The 23,252-nt window shown below is 45.6% G+C and overlaps 1 long non-coding RNA gene across 1 annotated transcript; it reads right to left on the bottom strand.

The window, feature by feature from the left end:
* Positions 1-9,857: 9,857 nt before the first annotated feature.
* Positions 9,858-13,025, bottom strand: LOC134483658 (uncharacterized). Its single transcript, XR_015643666.1, has 3 exons — positions 12,569-13,025; positions 11,161-11,300; positions 9,858-10,817 (listed from the first exon to the last, which is right to left on the bottom strand). It is a non-coding gene; the product is annotated as an uncharacterized LOC134483658 (long non-coding RNA).
* Between the last annotated feature and the right edge of the window lie 10,227 nt (positions 13,026-23,252).

Raw genomic sequence — 23,252 nt, 5'->3', positions numbered from 1 at the left:
GTGCCCTTGCTCCTCCACACAAGTGTCTTGGTTTGGAGGGGTAAGGTCCTGTGGACCCTGTGGACCCTGTGGACCCTGCCTGCTTTAGCCGTCTCCCAGAAGGAAAGATTATTGTCCTGGGAGACTGTCCTCTTGATGAGCAGGACTTAAATTTGATTGCAGACAAAAATGTATGGTTTTTCTTTTAAATTCACTGATTCTCATTTGGGCGCAGGGTACCGCCCTTTGTTAGCGCTCCCTCTCTTTGACATGCTGTGACCTTGTGTGTGCTCGTGGTCCAGCAAATTTCCTTACAGTTGGCTGCATTAGTGTTATCTGAAAAGCTAATAACCTGTTCATCTTGTGCGGCCCTTTCTCTGCTTCTGGTGCTGTGTGCCGTTAACATTAATACTATTTTGCAGGTAGTAAAGACAAGAGCTAGTAAATAGTGAACCTTTGTTATGTACCAGCTACTGTTGTGACCATTCTTCCAAAACGAATTCCTTTCATCTTAGTATTGCTTGTACCCATTTTACAGCCGGGACAACCCGAGGTACAGAGATGCCGAGTGACAGGTTCAAGTTCCGTAAAGGAAACGATAGTGCCTGTGTCCTACCTGGCACCTATATGCAGTATGGCAAGTGAGACTTGCAAAGATGGCGTGGCCACAGGAATACAGAAGTGGGTCTGTCAAGAGGTGAGCTCTTCAATCCGGGATCCTGGCTGGCAGAAAGCATCATTCAAGGTCTCAGTGCTGTCAGTCTCTAAAACTGCAGTGCAAGCTATTTTCAGGACTGAGGTTTGGAACCCTAGGACCTGACCGGAAATGCCCTTGAGAACCTGGGAAATCAAAAGTCTCCCACACAGAATCTCAAGAACAGCAACAGGCATCTTGGAAATAGACTAAACACCTGGTACACTGTCTTCTGCAGCAAGACAGACCAGAGCAGCAAAAAGATGAAACTCCTAGGTTAAGACCATTCAGCCCTCTTTTGCCCTGGGGCCACCTGAATTCCTCTGCTCTGTCAGATCCAGTAGATAATTTGAGTATGCCTTCTGTCTCCTTGATGGTTGACGTGACAATAACTCTTTTTGCAAAACCATTGCTACAATATTGGTTCCCATGCATGTCTGGCTGCAACCGTTTGCTTGGTGTTACTGTTGAGACCTGACAAAGTGGGTATATGCTACTGTGTTTCTGTAGATGTTGCAAAATGTTTCCACTTCAATTATTGTAGGTTAGGTACATTATCCACTTAAACTCTAACTTCCCAACATATGGAGTGGCCTTGAAGTAGCTGTGAATGTTTTGGGAAGCAAGCCAAGCAAAATAAGGCCGGAGAGACATTTTGTTTGTGTTTAATGGGACATAGAGCCAAGAGAAGGGAGATAAAGGAGGTGGCATGGGAGCACTTTCTACTGGGGTCAACGGAAGCCAAGAGCCTTTGCGGCAGGCATGAAGCCTCTCCTCTCCTGCTGGTGTGTGGTACGTACTTCATGTGTCATTCGAGACTGAGACCCAGCCACACTGACGTGGGAGCAGTGGCCACGGCTGAAACTGCCACCCCTCTGTACAGATCTTGCCGGCTTTACCTTCCCTCAGCACTGGAGGTTCCAGGATCAAAGAGCTGCCGAGCTTGAGGTGAATGAAACCGAGAGTCCAACTGCTGCAGTGCTTTACCAAACCAAACCAAACAACCAACAACCAACAACAAAACCAAACACTTGCTGGTGGGCCCGGCCTGCTCAGCTCTGTCCACTCACGTCAGGGATGTGTCTTAAGGCAGGGGATGCAATGGTAAGTGTTGGTCTGAATCCCCATGTTTGTAAGTCAACAAAGCCTGTGGCTATCCCATAGAGCACAGACCCCATGTGTGTCTCTTGGTACTCATCCTGGAAGAGATATACCTCAAACTTGAAGGAGTCAGAGGGTTGGTGGCTAAAAAGTTCAGGCAGAGGAGTAAGCACTATAAACTTGTGTAAGTGGTCTGATAATACTATGTTTTTGAAGTTTACAGCACGTGTTAGCTTTTATAATATGTCATTTATTTTGATGTGTTTCTTTATTTCTTTTTTATTTGATTTTTGTTTTGTTTGTTGTTTTTTTTTTTCATTGTAGCCCAGGCTATCCTGGAACTCACTCTGTGGAAGCAGCTGGCCTCAGATCAAAGATCCACCTGCCTCTGCCTTCTGAGTTTTTGGCGCTAAAGGCATAGACCACCATGCCTGATCCCGAATTTTAGTTTTTACATTCTGATCTCCATGGGGCCCTCTTAACCAACTGAAAGCATCCCTCAGGGTCCCAAAGGTCCCTTATGCTGGCTATGAAACTGAACCACACACATGCACATGTGCAGCCAGCCCTGTGACTAATTAGATCCCCCAAGCTGCTAGTACCCAGACTAGTAGTTCCTACACATTATCAGTGTCTCCTTGTGTTCTAGGACCCAACCAATACCAATCCTTCCTCTCCTTTTCCATGAGATGCTACTGAGGAGAAAAATGAGAAGAAACGGTTAACATTTTTTTGTGTGTGTGAGAGAAGATGGGAAATATCATATAAATGACCCCAAGCTGCTCTCAGTGCATCCAGTAGGGTCTTGGCCAAAGTTGTGACTGCCAGTATCATGGGGAAGAATTCCAACACACCGCCCGGTGTGTGAGCTCAGGCTCCTTCCCTACCAATACTGCAATCTCACCACCCTCCGTCCCCTTGTTAATAATTAGAATTAATAATTAAAAATTAAGAACTCTCATTAGGATCATGAAGTTCAGAGTGTAAAATATCAATCATTAATGTTGACTGGCAAGAAGAATTTTTGAAAAGAAAATATCTGAACCATTTTTACCCATTGGTAAGATATGCTATTTTGCAGTATGAACTCAAAACCTAATTGTCTAGAAATCAAGGAGTTAATTTTTGGTAACTCTCTAACATAGAATCCTTCCATACACACTTAAGGATCCAGCCTGTTCATACCTGTGAATATCCTTGGTGGTCGATACATGTCTCCACCTTCACATGTAACAGTGAAACAAACTAAATAAACAAAACAATAAAATGGGTGTAGTAGCTATAAAAATCTGTTACAGTATCCAATCAAGATGGCTGGTAGGGGAAACGGTTCAGGGAAACAAGGGCTTACCACTCAAGTATGAGTTCAAATCCCAGAGCCCAAGGCAAGGCCAGATGTGCCAGTGGACACCTGTAACCTCAGCGTTTGGGGGGTGGAAACAGGCAGGTCCCCGAAACTCACTGACCAGTCAACCATGCTGAATCAATGAGCTTCAGGTTGAGCAATAAACCTTGTCTCAAAAATAAATGTGTAACAATTGAAATGTAAATAAGAAATACCCAATATAATAAATATGGAGAAAATAAAAGATACATAATAAGAAAAAAAATAAAAAATAAATGTGGTTCTGGTGTGTCTGAAGAAAGCACCAGTGTACTCACGTACATTAAAAAGAAAAGTAGATTGCAAAAAAAAAAAAAAAAAAAAAAATGTGGGAAGCAATTCAGAAAATACACTTGTTGTGAATTTTTACTTTCCAAACACAGGCACACACATGTTCATATATCCACACTAACAAACACACACACACACACACACACTCATACATGCACACACCATAACACACACACAATAGCACGCACATACACACACCATCACACAGCACACCGTCACATACACGCACCATAACATATGCTGTCACACACACACCATCACCCACACACATACACACACACACACACCATCACCTACACACACATACACACACACACACCATCACCCACACATCACAAAGTGAGTGAGCGAACAAGAATGGATCTTAACAAAACAGTTAAGAGTGAAGGAAAGCCAGGCAAGGAAAATTATGAAATGTCTGACTAGGATTATTGAGTTCAGAAATAAAAGAAACCCAGTGATGCTGGGTGTTAGCGTGGTTGAGGAAAGTTGTCACACCCAGAATGGGGTGGTCGGGAGTTCTACTCTGAGTGGTGACTTCACCACTGGTCTTCATAGTAACTCGTGTTTTATTTACTTCTGCAAACCACATTGTATTTCAAAATTGTAGTGGTTAGGAATATTCAAACGTGTAAATCATACTCAGCAGGACTTTGAGGAGAGCTGTTTGCTTTAGGGCCCTACAGAATGACTCACGGGTTGTACGTCCCGTGGATTAAACAGCAGTCTTATCGTAAAAGTCTGAGGTGATTTGAGTAACTAAAACCCTATTGGGTCAAAACCAATCCAGGAATACCGATTGGGAAGTTCTGCTATGCATTATTTACAAGTCTAATATTTATTTTAATATTGGTATCGTCTTTCCGCGAGTGTTACTTTAGGTGTTTGATATTTTTTAACCAACCCAACTGGTCCTGCAGGACCAGGAAAATGGCAATTCATAGTCGTAACTTCCTGCAGAGAAATGAAAGCTCTAGGGTTTGGCAGGACATGGGGTACATGGCCAGGGGAAACATGCTGGGCTTCCGCTAGCTGCCAAGCCTGCTGAGCGAGCCTCCAGCCACCCAAGCAACACCTTTCCGTGCCCAGTCTCAGTTTGTTTTGCTCTTGAAAAATCCCTGCTCTGTGTCCCTTCTGCTGTTGCAGCTCATATTCAACGCACATGAGAGAGGACGGCTGGTTCCATCCCGTGTCCATCCACCGTGTCCCTGGGTGGGATGTCGGGGATGGCGGGGGAGAGAACACCCAGCTGTTTGACCCCCTCCATATAGAGGCGCTCTCACAGACTGTCACAGCCATTGATAGGCTTCCAACGCCTAAACACTCCACAGAAACTCCCAGGCAAACACTTTCCAACCGCCAAGTTCTCAAGCATGATAAGAACTCTGAAGAAACTCCTCCCGGCTCTTGCAAAATCTTGACCTCCCTTCGTTTCAAGGCCACCATGATGATAAGAACAGGCCAGTCAGCGTTTCCCAGCAGCCACGAGTGTGGGCCAGGAGTCTGAGACTCAGACCTTTTCCTCTTCTCCCAGAACTGCAGCTCTGCTCTCCCAGCAAAACACTCCTCCAGATGATGGGCGTGGAGGGACACCAAAGGACTTCCCTAGGGACAGCACAGGGGTTGTCAAACCCAACTGCTGGGTCGTCCATAACACTTCAGGAATCGAGGGAATGTATAGGCGCCCACAATGCTATCTGGATCAGCCCACATCAGCCTCTGAGAAGGCAGTAGGGTCCACTCACTGTGCCAAGGGTCTGCACTCTCTGCTGTGCTCATCCTAAAAGAATGCCCTCCAGGGCAAATTCACTTCACACAGACTTTAGAGTCGGGATCTGACTGAGTTGAATGTGTTAGCTTCAATACTGAGCGGAGGAACATAACTCATGAACTCGGGATGACATCATGCTAGCAGGACGCTGAAGCACCACCCCACCTAGAAGAGGCCTTGACTGCAAGGTAATTCCAGAAGTCCAAAGATCCTTGTGAAAAAACAGAAGTCAGGCAGGCCAGAGAGGGCAAAGGGTAGAAGGAAGTCTGGATGGGGACACAGCAACCCTTCAGGGCAGCAACTGTTGAATGCAAGCACGGCCCCAAGCGGACTGCCCCCTCCCAGATAGTCACCACAACCCCCAAAGCTCACGGTCACACGCTCTAAATGTCTGCTATGATCCTTCCCATTTTACACACTGGAAGATGGCATCTTGGGAAGACAGATTCCCGAGGTCTCCCAGACAGTGGCAAGGTCAGGATTATTTAGGATGCCCTGACACCCCACAATCAGATATGGACTCGTTGGCAAGCGAAGTGATTCTCTTATTAACAATACTTAAGGGGTTGGGGATTTAGCTCAGTGGTAGAGCGCTTGCCTAGCAAGCGCAAGGCCCTGGGTTCGGTCCCCAGCTCCAAAAAAAAGAAAAAATATGGTTGCTGCCTGAGTGTGTAGCAAGCAGATTCATGGGCGCAGTGTGGGATACACCAAATAGGAGAGCAGAGCTGTCTCACCTGAGCCTGTGAGTGCCCTGTGAGCCGAGGCTGAGCTTAATGTTACAGAGAATGGGAGTACGCCTTTTATAAGTGAAGAAAATACTTATTTTTTTAAATCATGTATATGTGTGTGGATATATTCATGTGACTGCTGGTCCCCCCAAAGCCCAGAAGTGTCAGATTTGGAGGCACAGTTTGAAACACATGACATGGGTTCTGGGAATAAAACCCAGGTCCTCTGCAAGAGAACCCCTCTTAGCCTCTGAGTCTGCTGTGCGGCCCAGTTTTTAAGCTTTTTAAAGTTTTATTTATGCGTGTGTTGTGTAATGGGGGTGTACACATGTATGTTTGTGTAATGTGGGGGTGTACATACGAGTGTTTGTGTAATGTGGAGAGTGTACACATACATGGTGTAATGTGGGGGGCATATACGTGTGTGTATATTGTGTAATGTGGGGACATGCACATACCATGGCAAACATATAGCGATCAGATCGCCGCATTGTGGGATCATTTCTCTCCTTTTGTTTTTTATAGGTCCCAGGGCTCAAACTTAGGTTGTCACCCTTCTGTGGGAAGTACCTTTAGTCACTGAACAATGTCCCTGACTCTGGAGACAGTTTCCAGGATGCAGTCATGACCAGCAGGACTGCATTATAGCAACGCCTCCAGTGTTGTCACCGTGCTTAATGATAATGGATTGGGTATATGAAAACTACTGAGATGTGATCCCAAATGTTCACATGCATGCATGCACATACACAACACATACACACACACACACACACACACACCACATGTACACCACATACCACACCACACCATACCAGACACACCACACCACACACACACACACACACCACACACACCACACACCACACACACCACACACACCACACACCACACACACCACACCACACCACACACACACACACACCACACACACACCACACACACACACACACCACACCACACACACACACCACACACCACACACCACACCACACACATACACACACATACACACACACCACACCACACACACATACACCACACACCAGACACCACACAATACCACACCACACACACACACACACACACACACATACATACACCACACCACACACACACACATACACACCACATACACACAATACACACACGCCTCACACACACACCACATAGCCACACCACACCACACACACACCACACCACATACGACACACACACACACACCACACCACACACACACACACACCACACCACACACACACACACACACACACACACACACACACACACACACTGTCAATTACAGTACCTGTAATCCCAGTACTCAGAGACAGAGGAAGAGTTTGAGGCCAGGCTGGGTTATGTCATAAGTACAAGGCCAGTCTGGGCACAGTAAAGTCTGGGTTTTATTGTGGTAGCCATATCATAGGTGTACATATCAAGACATGATGCTTTGTACACTACACTATTTTTTTTTTTTGGTTCTTTTTTTTCGGAGCTGGGAACTGAACCCAGGGCCTTGCGCTTCCTAGGCAAGCGCTCTACCACTGAGCTAAATCCCCAACCCCCTACACTACACTACACTACACTACACTACACTACACTATTTTGTCAACTACACTTTAATAAAGCTGGTGATGGGTGAGGAAGAGGGAATTCTTTTTGGTTCGCCATGGGTTCTCCTTTCTTCGCAGACAATGGGAGGAGCTTCACCAGTTCCTCTATCCAATAGCATTTTTTTTTCAGCATCACATCATCCCTGGGGATGTAGCAGCAAGTACACAATCTCTTCATCATGGAGTTCATATTTGATGATGACATTTGACACAAAGAGTGAAGGTGCTGGGAGAGCGGTCACCACACATCAGCCACACTGGGGCTATGGTGTGGAGTTAGGCAGCTCTGTGTACCTCAGAAGGAGCCTCCAACAAGGGAGGAGTGAAAACCAGAACCTAACAGCATGGGCTACCCCATGGTCCTGTGAAAGTAGAGGGAGAGAAGCCACCCAGGCAATGAGGAAAGTAAACGGAGAGAGATTGTGGTTGTGATGGATCAGCTCAGCACACGGCTTGAGAGCACAGCCTTGAGAGCAGAGATGAGAGGTAGCATGGGGTGATCTGGCTGCTGACGGGGAGACTGTCAGGGACAAGGGCAAGAAGCCAGGCTTGGGACCCATCTTGATGGTAGAGCAAGCAAGAGCCTCGTGGTTTCTTGGGTCTTGAATTTTCACACACATAGGAGTGGTAAGGATAACAGAAAGGCAGCAACCTGATAAACAGTTACTTCAACTGGCATCTGAGACGAGCAAAAACAGTTTGCCGGGGCAACTTGGAACTTGGTTTGCACGTGCATTCAGAGTCTAGAAGTCTGTGAGACGCTTGATTGATATGCTAGCCAGATAATCATACATAGGAGTATGGAGTCCAGAGAAGAGTTGGTAACAGGTGTAATTTAAGAGTTCCATCAGCTGATCAACAAGAAGGGGAACGTGGACCCAGAGAAGAAAGACTGAGGACTGTACCCCATGTTAGATAGGAGGACCTGCACTCTAAAAGCAAAGATTTACTGAGCATTGCCAGATATCAGACACTGAATAGGCAGACATGAAGAAAATACCAGCCAAGGCCTCCCCCTAATAAAAGCCACTATAGGTACTAACACCCAGCACCCATCCACGGTCAGCTGTTCTGCTGTGTAAGTTTGAAGCAGCCCTTGTTTCCTATACTCATAATGTGGCCAGCGATAAACCCTTGACAGCACTAGCGTGGCCCTGATACACGAGGACAGCATGGCACATCTTGCCACTCGTTGCTTTGCCATCTGGGCTTGGCAAGGAACGGAACAATGCCCACGGGGACAGGAGGTGTGGGTGACTGTGGGTGAGTCCTCCGCACCCAGCCCAAGCTAAGCACCTGGATTCTTCCTTTGTCCAAGTGCCTGCCGGACTTGGACATTGCCCTGACTGAGCCAGTCGGCCGACCTGCTGGAGCTGGATCTGTTTGACACAGCCCTAGCTCTCCAAGTTCGTTAGACTGGAGACCCAGGCGAAGGGATACACAGAGGTCTCAGTGGGTCCTCAGCTTTGACTGGTAATGGAATTTCATCCAGATATCCTGTTTCTGCCTTAAAGAAAAAAAAAAGTCTCCCTGGATCCTGGAATCGCAGATGATTCTTAGACTTGCTGGTTGTTTGTTTGTTAAAGGTGATGACAGAACTTTATACCACAGTGGGGTGTTCAGGGTGCAGTCTCTACTCACCTCCTCAGAGGCTCGTGCAATCTAACTTAGTTTAAGAAAGGGCCCTAGGGCAATGGTTCTGTGGGATCCTATGTAAATACTCAGCTCTCCCAAATATGTAGGTTAAAAACAGACATGATGTTCGAAAAGGAAGATAACCCAAACAAAGGGACTTGTGTGTCTGTCCTAAGCTTGACTTTAGCACTTGACATGGTCCCGACGGCTAAATGTGCTGGCTAGTGCCACAATGCTGGGCTTTCTCTTGTGCCGAGTCCCTCTCAGACCCTGAATAAAGTTTTAAAATGATTGTCTGGATTCATGGATGCTGGTGGGTCCAAGCACACAGAACTGTATTAAACTGAGAAGGAACCCAACTACCACTCTTGTTGACAGAAATGACTGGTGATGGATAAAGCCCATGCCTCTGATAAGATCCTTTTAAAGGGGGCTGGAGAGATGACCACGAGGTTAAGAGCACTGGCTGCGGGGTTGGGGATTTAGCTCAGTGGTAGAACGCTTGCCTAGCAAGCGCAAGGCCCTGGGTTCGGTCCCCAGCTCCGAAAAGAAGAAAAAAGAAAGAAAGAGCACTGGCTGCTCTTCCAGAGAACCCAGGTTCAATTCTTAGCACACTCTGGCTTCCACCCGCACTGGGCGCCCAAACAAGACTCTCATACATGTAAAGGAAATTCATTCGTTCAATTTTTTAAAATTTCTTTCAGGAAAACTTGACATTCAGCTTTTCCCTGAGGGGGATGCCATCAAGAAGGACTCCAGTTTAAATCTAAGACAGTGCCCTCTAGTGGGGACTTTTGTAAAAAAGGGGTTCCGCTAAGTAGTGACTGAGGCTTCTGAGCTTTCTGGCCTTCTGAGTGGAGTTGCATCCAGGAATCACTGCCCTAAAGTGACACCAACAGACCACACAGGTCATTTTGGTCCCGGGGACAGTTATCTGTGCCACGATTCTCTGGCTCTGTCCTCACAAGGAGGTTGGACAGCTCTGCGGCAGGAGACAGGCGGGCTGGAGGGTCGCTGCAGCAGCCGCAGGGCAAATCACAGCACCCTTTCAAACAGGGCGCATGAACCATGGGGCATTTCTGACAGCGCAGAAATCTGAAATCTTTGTTCTTCTGAAATTCTCTGGAGGAGACTGCGTCGGGGGCCTGCAGAGGCTGGCTCTTCGCTCCTGACCCTCCAGTTCTGAGTGCGGTCGGCAGCAGCTCCTGGCCCAGCCGGATGATGGCCCCACCAGAGTCCAGCAGACTGGGCCTTCTCATCCTTGGAGAGAAATGTGAACGTGAGCCCCTTCTGTCGAAGGAGAGCTGGAACGTTCCCCTGAGCAGAAGACTAGGCCTTTGTTTTCTTCTTAACACTTTCTCCTGGTAGATTTCAGGCTGGTCTTGGACAAAGGAAAAAAACCAAAACAACAAAAGCACAAGAGTTTCAATAATTAAGTTGGGAAATGCGAAGTTTTAAAATAAATAATTTGAACTGATCTCTACCAGTCTAGAATATGAGTAAACATGTAAAATATTAATCCAGGCAGCTTCACCGTCACGTGATGTTTACTTATCGCTTAGCAACCGTACGAAGCCTCTGTATGACGTCATTGTGGAAGTGGGCGGAGCTCATGGACCTTACAGAGAAGGTAAACAGTGAGAAATGAAAACTCAGGAGCAGGTGGGGAAGGACAGTCACAGGTGAGGGAAGACCTGAGGGCTGTCACTCTAACTGTCCACAGGGCTGCAAACTTGGCTATCCAGAGTCTTACCCGGTGCAGTGGGCACTTAACATATGTACAATGACTTAGTGACCTTACATACAGTAATGAGAAATGACAGAGAAGTCAGGGAAATATTACCCAGTGTACACTGGGGGGGGCACCCATTGGGGGCGTCTGCTGGGAGGATCCCCTGGGGAGTATGGGAAAGCACTTGGGGAGGAGGGTGCACTTTTCAAATAAATTTCAAAGCCGTTACCTCCACCATGAGTCACACCAGATAATGGGAAAAGCCTGCTCTCCCAAAGTAGTAGCTGGATGATACTCAGAGAGGCTGTGGAAGAGCTCAGCCGTTTGGAGGCTTTAATGCACCACACAGAACATGGCAGAACCAGCGAGCTAAAAGCAAATGAAGAACAAACAGCAGAGACCCCGTCAGGCTGAAAATACTTCTAAAGAAAACAAAAGCAAGGGCTGGAGAGATGGCTCAGTGGTTAAGAGCACTGACTGCACCTAAGAGGTCCTGAGGTCCTGAGTTCAATTCCCCACAACCACATGGTAGCTCACCACCATTTGTAGTGGGATCTGATGCCCTGGTGTGTCTGAAGGTAGCTGTAATAAACCTAGAAATTATTGACAGCCAAAACAAGTGATCTGGGGCTGAAGAGATGGCTCAGAGGTTATGAGTGAAGACTGCTCCTCCGGAGACCCCGAGTTCTATTCCCAGCACCTGCTTCGTGCAGCTCACAACCACCTGAACTTCTGGTGGCTCCAGAAGATCCGACATCATCTCTGGCCTCAGGCACTACACTCACATGCACAACACGCAGAGACAAACACACACACACACACACACACACACACACACCATTTTAAAGATAGTAACAATAAACTATTAAAGACAAACATACATAAATGTCGTTGCAGATGGAAATACAAAAGCATCTACCAAGGACTCTTGGGTAAAAGAGGAAAAATAGACTAAAGTTCAAAAACCTCTAACGTAGTAATGAGGAAGCCAGCAGTGGGCTAGACCAGATGCAACGGATCACAGTGATCATCTGGAATGTTCTTCATAGTAAGGCACTGGGAGTGTTGCTGGAGGTAGGCTTGTGAGATTTCAAAAGCCCATCCCAGGCCCAGTGTCTCTCTCTGTCTCTGTCTCTCCCTGTCTATCTCTGTCTCTGTGACTCTCTGTCTCTGTCTCTCTTTATCTGTCTCTGTCCCTCTGTCTCTGCCCCTCTGTTCTCTGTCTCTTTGTCTCTGTCTGTCTTTGTCTCTCTGTCTCTTTGTCTCTGTCTCTGTCTCTCTGTCTGTCTCTGTCTCTGTCTCTGTCTCTGTCTCTCTCTCTCTCTCGCCCCCTGCCTGCAGATTTGTTTGCAAAAGCTCTCAGCTACTGTCCCAATGCCATGCCTGTCTGCTTCCTACCCTGATGATCATGGACTAAATCCCTTAAATCGTAAGTCAGCTCCTCTCCACCCCCACTAAATGCCTTCTTTTGTAAGAGTTGCCTTGGTCATGGCCCCTCTTCACAGCAATAGAACACTAACTCAGTCAGTGAGTGTGCACGTGTTATGATGGTTAGCATTGTGTTTAAAATGTGAAGACCGCTGTGATTACGAGCCCCACGAAAACATCGTTTTAGCTTGTAAGCTTGTATAATGTACCCTGTCAGTTAACTTGCCCAAGATGGATGACCTCCTGGAATATTTGGGCTATTGTTGAAACTGTTCAGTCTTGCGAGTTTGTTCTTTGGGATGATAGACACAAGACTAGCCACTGCTTCTGCCTCTGTAAGGAGACACTTGCTTGCTCAAGGTAACTGAGGCGTCTAGAAGATATCAAAAGGTGTAAAAGTTAAGCTTGTCCAGGTAATTTTTTAAAATAAATACATTACATTTCCTTGTGAAAATGGCTGGGGGTATTGCTCAGTGGTAGCATATTTGCGTAATATCTCAGAGCCCTGGTTCCACCAACATCACCAAAGCAAAAACTAGAAAAAGCACAAAAAAGGTAAGCAAAGTAGAGACTAAGTGTCTGTGAAGTGATGTCTAGTCTGTGAGGTAGCATCTGTGAGGTGGCATCTGTGTCTGTGTAAGGTGGCATCTGTGAGGTGGCATCTATGAGGTGGCATCTGTGAGGTGGTGTCTGTGAGGTGGCATCTGTGAGGTGATGTCTGTGTCTGTGAGGTAGCATCTGTGAGGTGATGTCTGTGTCTGTGAGGTGGCATCTGGGAGGTGATGTCTATGTCTGTGAGGTGGCATCTGTGAGGTATCTGTGTCTATGAGGTGATGTCTGTGTCTGTGTGGCGGTGTCTGTGAGGTGATGTCTGTGAGGTGGCATCTGTGTCTGTGAGGTGATGTCTGTGAGGTGGCATCTGTGTCTGTGAGGTGGTGTCTGTGTCTGTGAGGTGGCATCTGTGAGGTGGTGTCTTGTCAGGTGATGGCTGTGTCTGTGTCTGTGTGGTGGTGTCTGTGAGGTGATGTCTGTGAGGTGATGTCTGTGTCTCTGAGGTGGCATCTGTGAGGTGGTGTCTTGTCAGGTGATGGCTGCGTCTGTGTGGTAGTGTCTGTAAGGTAGCATCTGTGTCTGTGAGGTGGCATCTGTGAAGTGGCATCTGGTGTGTGAGGTGGCATTCGTGAGGTGGTGTCTGTATCTATGAGGTGGTATCTGTGAGGTGGTGTCTGTGAGGGTGTCCGTGAGGGTGTCTGTGAGGTGGCATCTGTGAGGTGGTGTCTGTGTCTGTGAGGTGGGGTCTATGAGGTGGCATCTGTGAGGTAGCTCAGCAGATAAAGGCACTTGCCAATGAGCTGAATTCAATCCCAGGACCCATACAGTACAAGGAGAGAACAAATTCTTGCAAGTGGTTTTGAAAACTCAAAGCCCACTCCCAATGACACACCTCCTCCAACAAGACCACACCTTCTAATCCTTCTCAAGCAGTTCCACTAACTGGGACCAAGCGTTCAAACATTCGAGCCTATGGGGACCATTCTCATTCAAACCACCATACTTGTTAAATAAATAAATAGAGATAGATAGATAGATAGATAGATTATAAATGTTTTTTTAATAAGTGTGCTTTTTAGGAAGAAACAGATCATTGGCTTGGTAAAAGAAAGCAATAAGGCTAACTAAAATGTTAAACCTCACAAAGTCTCTAAATTACTCCCCAGCACACAAAGAAAACTTCCCTAGTTTCCTTTCTTTTTTATGTATGTATGTATGTATGTATGTATGTATGTATGTATGTATGTGTATTAAATCATTTTATTTGTTTACATTTCAAATGTTATCCCTCTTCCAGGTTTCCCCTCCACAAACCCCCCACCCCGTCCCCTTCCCCTTTGCCTCTACAAAGGTGCTTTCCCAACCAACCACCCACTCCTGCCTCACCCCTCTAGCATTCCCCTTCTCTAGGGTATCAGGTTTCCATAGGACCAAGTGCCTCTCCTCCCACTGATGACAGATGAGGCAGTGCTCTGCTACATATGTAGGGGGAGCCATGAACCCGCCCATGTAGACCCTTTGGTTGGTAGTTTAGTCCCTGGAGCTCTGAGGGTATGTTAGTTGTTTTTCCTATGCAGTTGCAATCCCCTTCGGCTCCTTCAGTCCTTCCCCTAGTTCTACCATTGGGGTCTCTGGGCTCAGCCCAACGGTTGAAAATGAGTATCTGCATCTTTCTTGGTTGGGTGCTGACAGGGCCAATCAGAAGAGAGCCATACCAGACTCCTGTCTGTAAGCGCATCTTGGCATCAGCAATAGTGTCAGGGTTTGGTGTCTATGGATGGAATAGATTGGAAGGTGGGGCTTATGGGGACTGGAGAGATAGTTCAGTGTGAGCACTGGCTGCTCTTCCAGAGGACCTGAGTTCCTGGAAACCACATGATGGCTCACAAACATCTGTAATGGGATCTGATGCCCTCTTCTTGATGCCCTCTGCTGGCATATGGGTATACAGGCAGACAGAGCACTGACATTAAATAAATAAATAAATAAATAAATAAATAAATAAATAAATAAATAATCTTTTTAAAAAAATATTATGTGGGGGCTGGAGAGATGGCTCAGCGGTTAAGAGCACCCGACTGACTACTCTTCCAGAGGTCCTGAGTTCAATTCCCAGCAACCACATGGTGGCTCACAACCATCTGTAAAGAGATCTGATGCCCTCTTCTGGTGTATCTGAAGATAGCTACAGTGTACTTATACATAATAAATGAATAAATCTTTCTAAAAAATTTAAAAAAATTATGTGTATGGGTATTTTGGCCTGCTGGTACGTTGGTGCTTCCTGTGTGAGCCTGGTGCCAGAAGACCTTGGTTGGTTTCCTGGAACTGGAGTAACAAATGGTGTGAGTGGTGTGAGGATGCTGGGAATCCAACCCTGGTGCTTTGGAAAAGCAGCTAGCTCTCTTCACTGCTAAGCCATCTTTCCAGCCCCTTAATTCTGTTTAGGAAACAAGGATGGTACTGGAGAGATGGCTCAGTGGTCAAGAGCACTGACTGTTCTTCTAGAGGTCCTGAGTTCAAATCCCAGCAACCACATGGTGGCTCACAACCATCTGTAATGAGATCTGATACCCTTTTCTGGTGTGTCTGAAGACAGCAACAGTGTACTTAATAAATCTTTTTTAAAAATAAAAGAAAACAGGAATGAATAACATCAGTACTTTGACCTGATACAAACTGTGCAATAAAAACTAAAGCTGTAAATCAAGAGTGTATGCATTTTTTGACAAAATTTCAAAATGATAACTTTGTGCTTTGCTAAATCGAAGAATCTGCTGGACTTCAGGCTCCTAGGAGTGGTGCTTTGGGTTAGTTAATAGTTTCAGTTTCCTCTGAGATTAAAACAGTTCACACTGCTGGGAAACTCTTTAAACAAGAAGGTAAACAAATTCAAATAGCTTCAGGAAGTTCCTGAAACCAACCACGTTCACTAGGCCCCTCCCTCCCAGAGTAAGCAGAGCCAAGCTGCACAAGATGACTGTCAGAGAGCTGAGCTGCCAAGAAGACTCAGACTGGACCAGCTGCCCAGACGAAGCAAAAACTAGCCAAGCTGGCTGGAAGAGGTTTAGACCAGTTTGTGAGCCGTCAGCCATGCTGAGTGCGTTTTGGTGATGCAGCTGTCTTTGGTTACTTCTGCTCCTGTAAGTAACACCAATAAAACTCCATATTGGACTTTTGTGTGTCTATCTGAGGTGAGTAGAAATGTGTCTCTCCAGGGAAAATTTGTCACATGACAGCTTGGGATACAAGAGTGTTTCTTTTGTTTTGTTTTGTTTTGTTTTGTTTTTGTTTGTTAGGAGGTAGAGTTTCTCTGTGTAGCCCTGAATGTACAGACCACACTACTCTTGAATTCACAGAGATCCAGCTGCCTCTGCCTCCCCAGTACGTGGGACACCACCACCCATCCCAAGAGTATTTCTCTTAAGATTAGAAGCTGCCACCTGGAAGTTCTTCTGGAAGCATAGCAATGCAGTCCATCAAGAGATAACAGCTGTGCAGCTAAGACGTGCAAAGACACTAACGTGTCCGACAAGATCACGGATCTGTAAAAAAAATCTAGATGACAATCCATAAACTGACTCAAGCAAGAAAATGAGTCAGCAGCTTAGCGGGCAACATGCTACAATAAACACACCGGCATCTTTATGCTACAGAGTAGCCAGCTAGATGATCCATTTACAATGGCAACAGAGAAGATGAACTATCTCGGGGCAAATGAGATCCAGAAACACACAGAGCCACCATGAGGAAAACATTTTGAAAACTCAAAAAGAGCTCATTAGCATGGGATATGAGGATGACGTCATTTTCCTTCCATACCATGACTGGAGGCAGAAAGCTGTGACTCTTCCCAAGTTACTTTATTAAAGAGGCTTTTTGTTTAGTTGGTTTGGTTTGGGAGTATTTTTCGGGAGGCAGGGGGGTGTTGTTTTGGTTGGTCGGTTCGGATGTTTTGGTAAGACAATCCCAATAAAAATGCCAACGAAGCTTATTGGGTTTGGAGCTGGACAAGTTTATGCTAAGGCATGCGGAAAAACAGACATGAGAAAACAGGGCACTGTAAAAAACTACACGGGAAACTAGTTCTGCCAAGGATTAAAACATAGTCCGCGCGCAGGCCCTTGAGTTAGAACAAGGTGTCTCTGACACACTCACGGAGCACTGATCTTAGGACCGCTAGGGAGCAGGCTCTGGGGGCATTCGCTGGAGTTCCCGTCACTGGAGCAAAACCAGCTTTTTCGATAAACAGTGCGAACAGCCATGTAGTCATTTGGATAAAGGGTACAATTAGACCCTGATGTTATACCATACACAAGAATAACTTCCCAGTGAGTCAGGGGGCTCAGAAACAAGGAAAAAAATGGCTAAAACTCTCTTTATCTGAGTATAGGTGAAAATACTAAGTAATCCTGGAACACAATATCTGGAATATATATACTAGATGAATGTAAAAAAAAAAAAATGGTGTTCTGGGGCTAGAGAGAAGGCTCAGTTCTTAAGAGCACTGACTTTTCTTCCAGAGGTCTTGAGTTCAATTCCCAGCAACCACAATGGCTCACAACCATCTGTAATGGGATCCGATGCCCTCTTCTGATGTATCTGAAGACAGCTACTGTGTACTCATGTACATTAAGTAAATATTTTTTTAAAGTGTCTTTCTGGGGGTCTGGAAAGATGGCTCAGCAGTTGAGAGCACCAGCTGCTCTTCCAGAGGTCCTGAGTTCAATTCCCAGCACCCACATGGTGGCTCACAACCATCTATAAAGAGATCTGATACACTCTTCTGGTACGCATGAAGTCAGGGTGCTCACAAACATTAAATAAATAAACAAACAAATAAATCTTTAAAAAAAATAAAAGAAATGAATGGCTTTCTAAACCAGGAGTAGGGATGCACATGTGTAGGGGATTTAATTTGTGCTTACTTGGGAATTTGCACATCTGCTGCAGGTCTCTCCCAACAGTTGGTTTTTTGACTGGTCAGTAAAGAGCCAGCAGTCAATGGCTGGGCAGGGGGCAGGGACACACGCATGCATGCATATATATTTTTTAAATTTTAAATGAGATGTAATTTTAAAAAGGAAAAAAGAAAAGAAAAAAGAAGAAAAAAAGAAGTAGGGCCAGAGAGATGGCTTCATGGCTAAGAAAACTTGGGTTCCTGAGGACCCAAATTCAGTTCCTGGCATCTAACAGTTTACAACTGACTAAAATCCCAGGTCAGAAAAATATTAAGGGGTAAGGTGCCTTTTCTGATCGCTGAAGGCACCAAGCACACATGGTACACAGGGACATCAAAACACTCATATATTTAAAGAAAATAAATAAAATATTGTCTTAATTAGGGTCTTATTGCTATGAACAGATACCATGACCAACCAAACGTAAGTTTTATAAAGGACAACATTTAATTGGGGCTGGCTTACAGGTTCAGAGGTTCAGTCCATTATCATCAAGGCAGGAACATGGCAGCATCCAGGCAGGCACAGTGCAGGAGGAACTGAGAGTTCTACATCTCCACCCGAAGGAAGCCAGGAACAGACTGAGCATCCTCTGGCAGCTAGGAGGAGGGTCTCCAAGCCACCCGCACAGTGACACACTTCCTCCAACAAGGCCACACCTTCTAATAGTGCCACTCCCTGGGCCAAGCATATGCAAACCATCACAAGTAGATAGGATAAAATTAAGACTTAAATGTGGAACTAAAATACCCAAAGCTCCAATTGAAAATACAAGACTGGGGATATTTAACGTGTACCTAAAACAAATATATTCTTCTGCGAAGCAGAACAACGACAGGTTTACAGGATTAAAATCATAAAATGCACGTGCCATTTAACCATAATAAGACTGTACTTAAAATCAGTAACAGAGGGCTGGTGAGATGGCTCAGCGGTTAAGAGCACTGACTGCTCTTCGAGAGGTCCTGAGTTCAACTACCAGCAACCTCATGGTGGCTCACAACCATCTGTAATGGGATTTGATGCTCTCTTCTGGTGTCTGAAGACAGCTACAGTGTATATAATAAATAAATAAATAAATAAATAAATAAATAAATAAATAAATAAATTTTAAAAATCAGTAACAGAAAAATATCGGGAGAAAGCAGACATTGTATTATCTGAAAATTTGAAGATTAAACAACCCATGTACAAATCAAAATACCATAAACCGAAATATCTTGCTAGAAAAGCAAGCCCGGTGTGGTGGTCCACACCTACAATCCTAGGATGTTGGAGGTAGAGGCAGGAGGATTAGAGGTCAAGGTCATTCTTCACTACCTAGCAAGTCCGAGGCCAGGCTAGACTACACGAAACCCTATCACAGAGACATCAACAGGCCCAGGATTTGGGAGACAGAAGCAGGTGGATCTCTTGTGGAGACCCAACTTTCCCTTGCATAACAAGCTCTAGGCCGGCCAGGGTTTCAAAGCAAGACACCCGTTTCAAAAAAAAAAAATCAATGAAAATATATCAAAACTTACCAGATAGGCATGGAGGCACACCTTCTATTCTTTAACTCACTAGGGATACTGAGGCAGAAAGACCTCAAGTTTGAGGTCAGTCTGAGATACAGAACATGTCCACTTCAAAGGAAAGAGAAAGGGAGAGAGGGTGGGGGAGAAATCCTTCATCCCAATCTTTTCTCAGAGTAAATCTCTAAGCATCTGCAAACCCGTCTCACTTAGGTATCCTGCCCGGGTTGACCTTGAGCCCTCAGAAATCTTCCTGATTCAGGTTCCAAAAAACTAAGCCTACAGGTGTGCGCGCCACCGTGTCCGGTTTAGTAAAAGAAGAAGAATTCTAATTGGATTTTTTTTTCTGAGAGAGAGAGAGAAAGAGAAAGAGAGAGAGAGAGAGAGAGAGAGAGAGAGAGAGAGAGAGAGAGAGAGAGAGAGAGAGGGTCGGTTGCAAGCAGCACCCCATCTGAATGGTGCACAGGTTATCAGCTTCCTGAGAGAGCCTGGTGGGAATCGAGGGTCCCATTAAGCTCTCGTCATAAGTCAAGGGCGGCTTGGGAAGACGGAGCCTGCAGCACAGAAATCCACCAGTTAGGGGCTGCTCTTTGCTCGCCCTCGAGGGGACCTGGAGTTGCTCTGGGTGGCCCTGGGAGAATGTAAGCCTGAAGAGACACTCAGTCCTTGCCTGGACGGGAGGTCTCCTATTTCTGCCAAAAGGGACGTCAGAGGGAACAGGGAGAAGCATAGTCAGAGCCTCGAACTCTCAGAAGAACACGGCTGAATGGAGAAGAAATGCCGGTAAGGACGTCCACAGACACCCTGCCCCACTCCCACGCCCGCATCTTCTTTGTGCTATTCTGGGCTCCTGCTTTTCTTTGTGTAGTGTATGCGGGGACGGGATCAGCCAGGTGGTCAAAGAGATAACAACTTTGACGCTGAAACTTCCCTGGATACCACCACCAAAGCCCACACGGTCTCTTGAACAAGCAATAACATTTAGAATTTCCGATCCCATTCCAACGATTGGTTATGTAAAAGCAGTAGGCTTGGTGTGCGGCAGTGTTTCAGGCAGCCTTTGTTTTGTGACGGTGTGAGCAGTCCAAAGGTCAGATGTTGTGTTACACTGATGGGACACCACGACCACCAGCTGCCCTACAAGGCTGAGCACAGAGGAAATGCCTAATGCTTGCCTGCTCCTTGTAAGTTTCAGTGGACAAAAAGCATTTTCTAGGTCGATAGCCCCGTCCCAGGTGGTCCAGGTTATGCCCAGTTCTTCAGGAAAAGAGATCTTGGCTAACCGGACAGAAGTGCCAAGTGAGACAACTGGGTCATTGCAGATCCACTGAGATCTTTCCAGAATTCATGCCCCTGAGGCACTGTGACCCTTAAAAGAAGAGTGGAAGTGTTGATGTGTCTCTGTGCTTCAAGGAGCTCCACGTCACTCTCTGTGTCTTTAGAAAATATCATGGACTGTTTCCCACAAAGAGAACTCATGACAGATTAGCTAAGGTGAGTTTTCAATAATCCTGGTGGCTTGACGGTGTGAACATGACCTGGCTGGGTGGTTTACTCCATGCAGTGAGGTCTGCTGGGAACACAGACACCTGAACTCAGGTGTCAAAAGGACTTGTACTCGAGTGTCTGAGGAGTCACCTGTCCTTTCACAACAGCTTTTCTTATGCATCTCATCAGTGACACCATCATAACATCAGCATACAGTGGGAAAGACCAAAGAGAACATCTCAAACCACATAGACAGGAAGTGAGTGAAAATACACAGGAAGTGAGTGAAAATACACAGGAAGTGAGTGAAAATAGACAGGAAGTGTATGAAACCAAGGAAGAAACAGAAAACAAGCCAAATAAAAATGAGTTCTTGGGGGAGGAAGAAGATGGCTTAGTGATTTAAAACACTTGTTGCTCCTGTAGACGACCCGTATTCAATTCCCAACACCCACACGATGGCGCCCAACCAATAACTCCAATTCCAGGGATCTAACCCCTCTTCTGACCTCTGGTGGTACCCATGTTTGTAAAGTAGTAATACACATAAAGTAAAATAAATCTAAAAAAAAATGAGTTACTGTTCATAAATATTGGACCACACACCAGCATCCTTTCCCCGGGAGAGAAATAGAAATCTAATAATCATTACCTCTCTGTTAATGGTCAAGATGTGAAAAGCAGTACTTGAAATCTAATAATAGGAATTTGCTATTGAATATGGACTGGTTTCCCTAAGGCAGCCTCAGAATAGATGTTTCTGGGGAACTTATTTAAAAAAAAATAAGTTGTGTGGACACAATGTTTTTGTGCAGCATGTAAAGTTTACCCTTGTGTTATTCAAGTGCTGACTTTTCTGCCCTCCTCTCTTGTTTCAATCCAGACACAACACCGTAAGGCTTATGTCTAGAATCTCCTGCTTGTGTGAACAATTCTAACCATTTATTCTCTGCCTGGTCAATAAATGCTGACCACCCAATGGCTGAGCAGGAGAGATTAGAGTAGAATGTCTGCCAGCCAGAAGAAGGAGAGAGAGAGAAGGAAGGGAGTTTCAGATGGGCCGTGAGGAGGAGGGGTCGTAGAAGACACCATGGAAGGAACATCTGAAGCCCAAAGAGTCAGGTCAATAACAAGAAGCAAGTGCCATGGGATGGGACTGGGAGGCAGCCAGATTAGCTAGCACAGGAGGTTAAGGTGGATGATAACGTCCCAGGTACTGAGGTGCAGCATGAAATAAACCTTGTTTTCTCTGTGTGGAGAGATGGCAAAACACTAAAGTATGACTATTGAGATCTGGGCCTGGCGCTGCCTAGTTATCTTATCTGGGCAGCTTCCTAGCACGGCACACTTTCCAGCCTTCATGAAGGACTCTGAACCTCGATATGCAAATGTGTACCTTGCAACCCTCAGCTGCTGTTACTCTAATCTTTAATTTCATTCATAATTTGATAATCATTAAGGAGAATTTTTTTATCTTGGGAGGAAGGAGGTGGAAATGAGAAAGGGAAGTGGGGCTTAGGTGTGATGTAAGTATATTGCATGGGTGTATGAGAATATCACGATTAAGCCCAATTTTTGCAATTAATGATAAACCAAGATAGGCGTGACAGCATAAACCTTTAATCCCAGAAGTTGGGAGGCAGGGAGGGGTGGGTCTCTGTGATTCCTGGACTAGCAAGGGCTATGTAATAAGACGCTTTCTCAAAAAATATAAAATAAAATAAATTATAGTTCCAGAGTGATACCCGATCGGTAAGATGGATAATTTATAAGCTCCAGGTCATGGGCTCAGTCTCCCAGGACCCATGTCAGCAGCCAGGAATGATGGCCTAGGTTTGCTGTCCCAGAGCTCACAGAGCTGAGGGTGGGAGCCTCTGCTGGGCACCAAGTCGTATGTAAACCGGCCCCTGTGAGGTCTTTTGTGAACTTGGCACACTATGGGAGCCCTTTGTGGAAAGTTTGCATGATATAAATGTCCAGGTGCAGGCCGGAGAGATGGCTCAGCGGTTAAGAGCACTGACTCTTCTTCCAGAGGTCCTGAGTTCAATTCCCAGCACCCACATGGTGGCTCATGACCATCTGTAATGGAATCTGATGCCCTCTTCTGGTGTGTCTGAGGACAGCTACAATGTACTCAGTGTACTCATATAAATAAAATAAATAAACCTTTTAAAATATTAAATAAATAAATAAATGTCCAGTTGCTACTTGTTTTGTTCCTGAAGTTTCCTTACATCACGGCACATCCACAAATACCGTAAAGACTGATTCTGAAATTGCCCGAAAAGAAAACTTAAGTTACAGACCAAAAAAAACCAACAACAGTAAGTTTTGTTTTCTTTTAAAATTATCATCCTATACTGAGACACATGTGGTAG

The sequence above is a fragment of the Rattus norvegicus genome, chromosome 19 (assembly GCF_021556685.1).
Source record: "Rattus norvegicus strain SHRSP/BbbUtx chromosome 19, alternate assembly SHRSP_T2T, whole genome shotgun sequence".
In the NCBI taxonomy this organism is placed as follows: Eukaryota; Metazoa; Chordata; class Mammalia; order Rodentia; family Muridae; genus Rattus; species Rattus norvegicus.
Note: the sequence above shows the minus strand (reverse complement) of the source record. Positions and strands in the feature narration are given on the sequence as shown.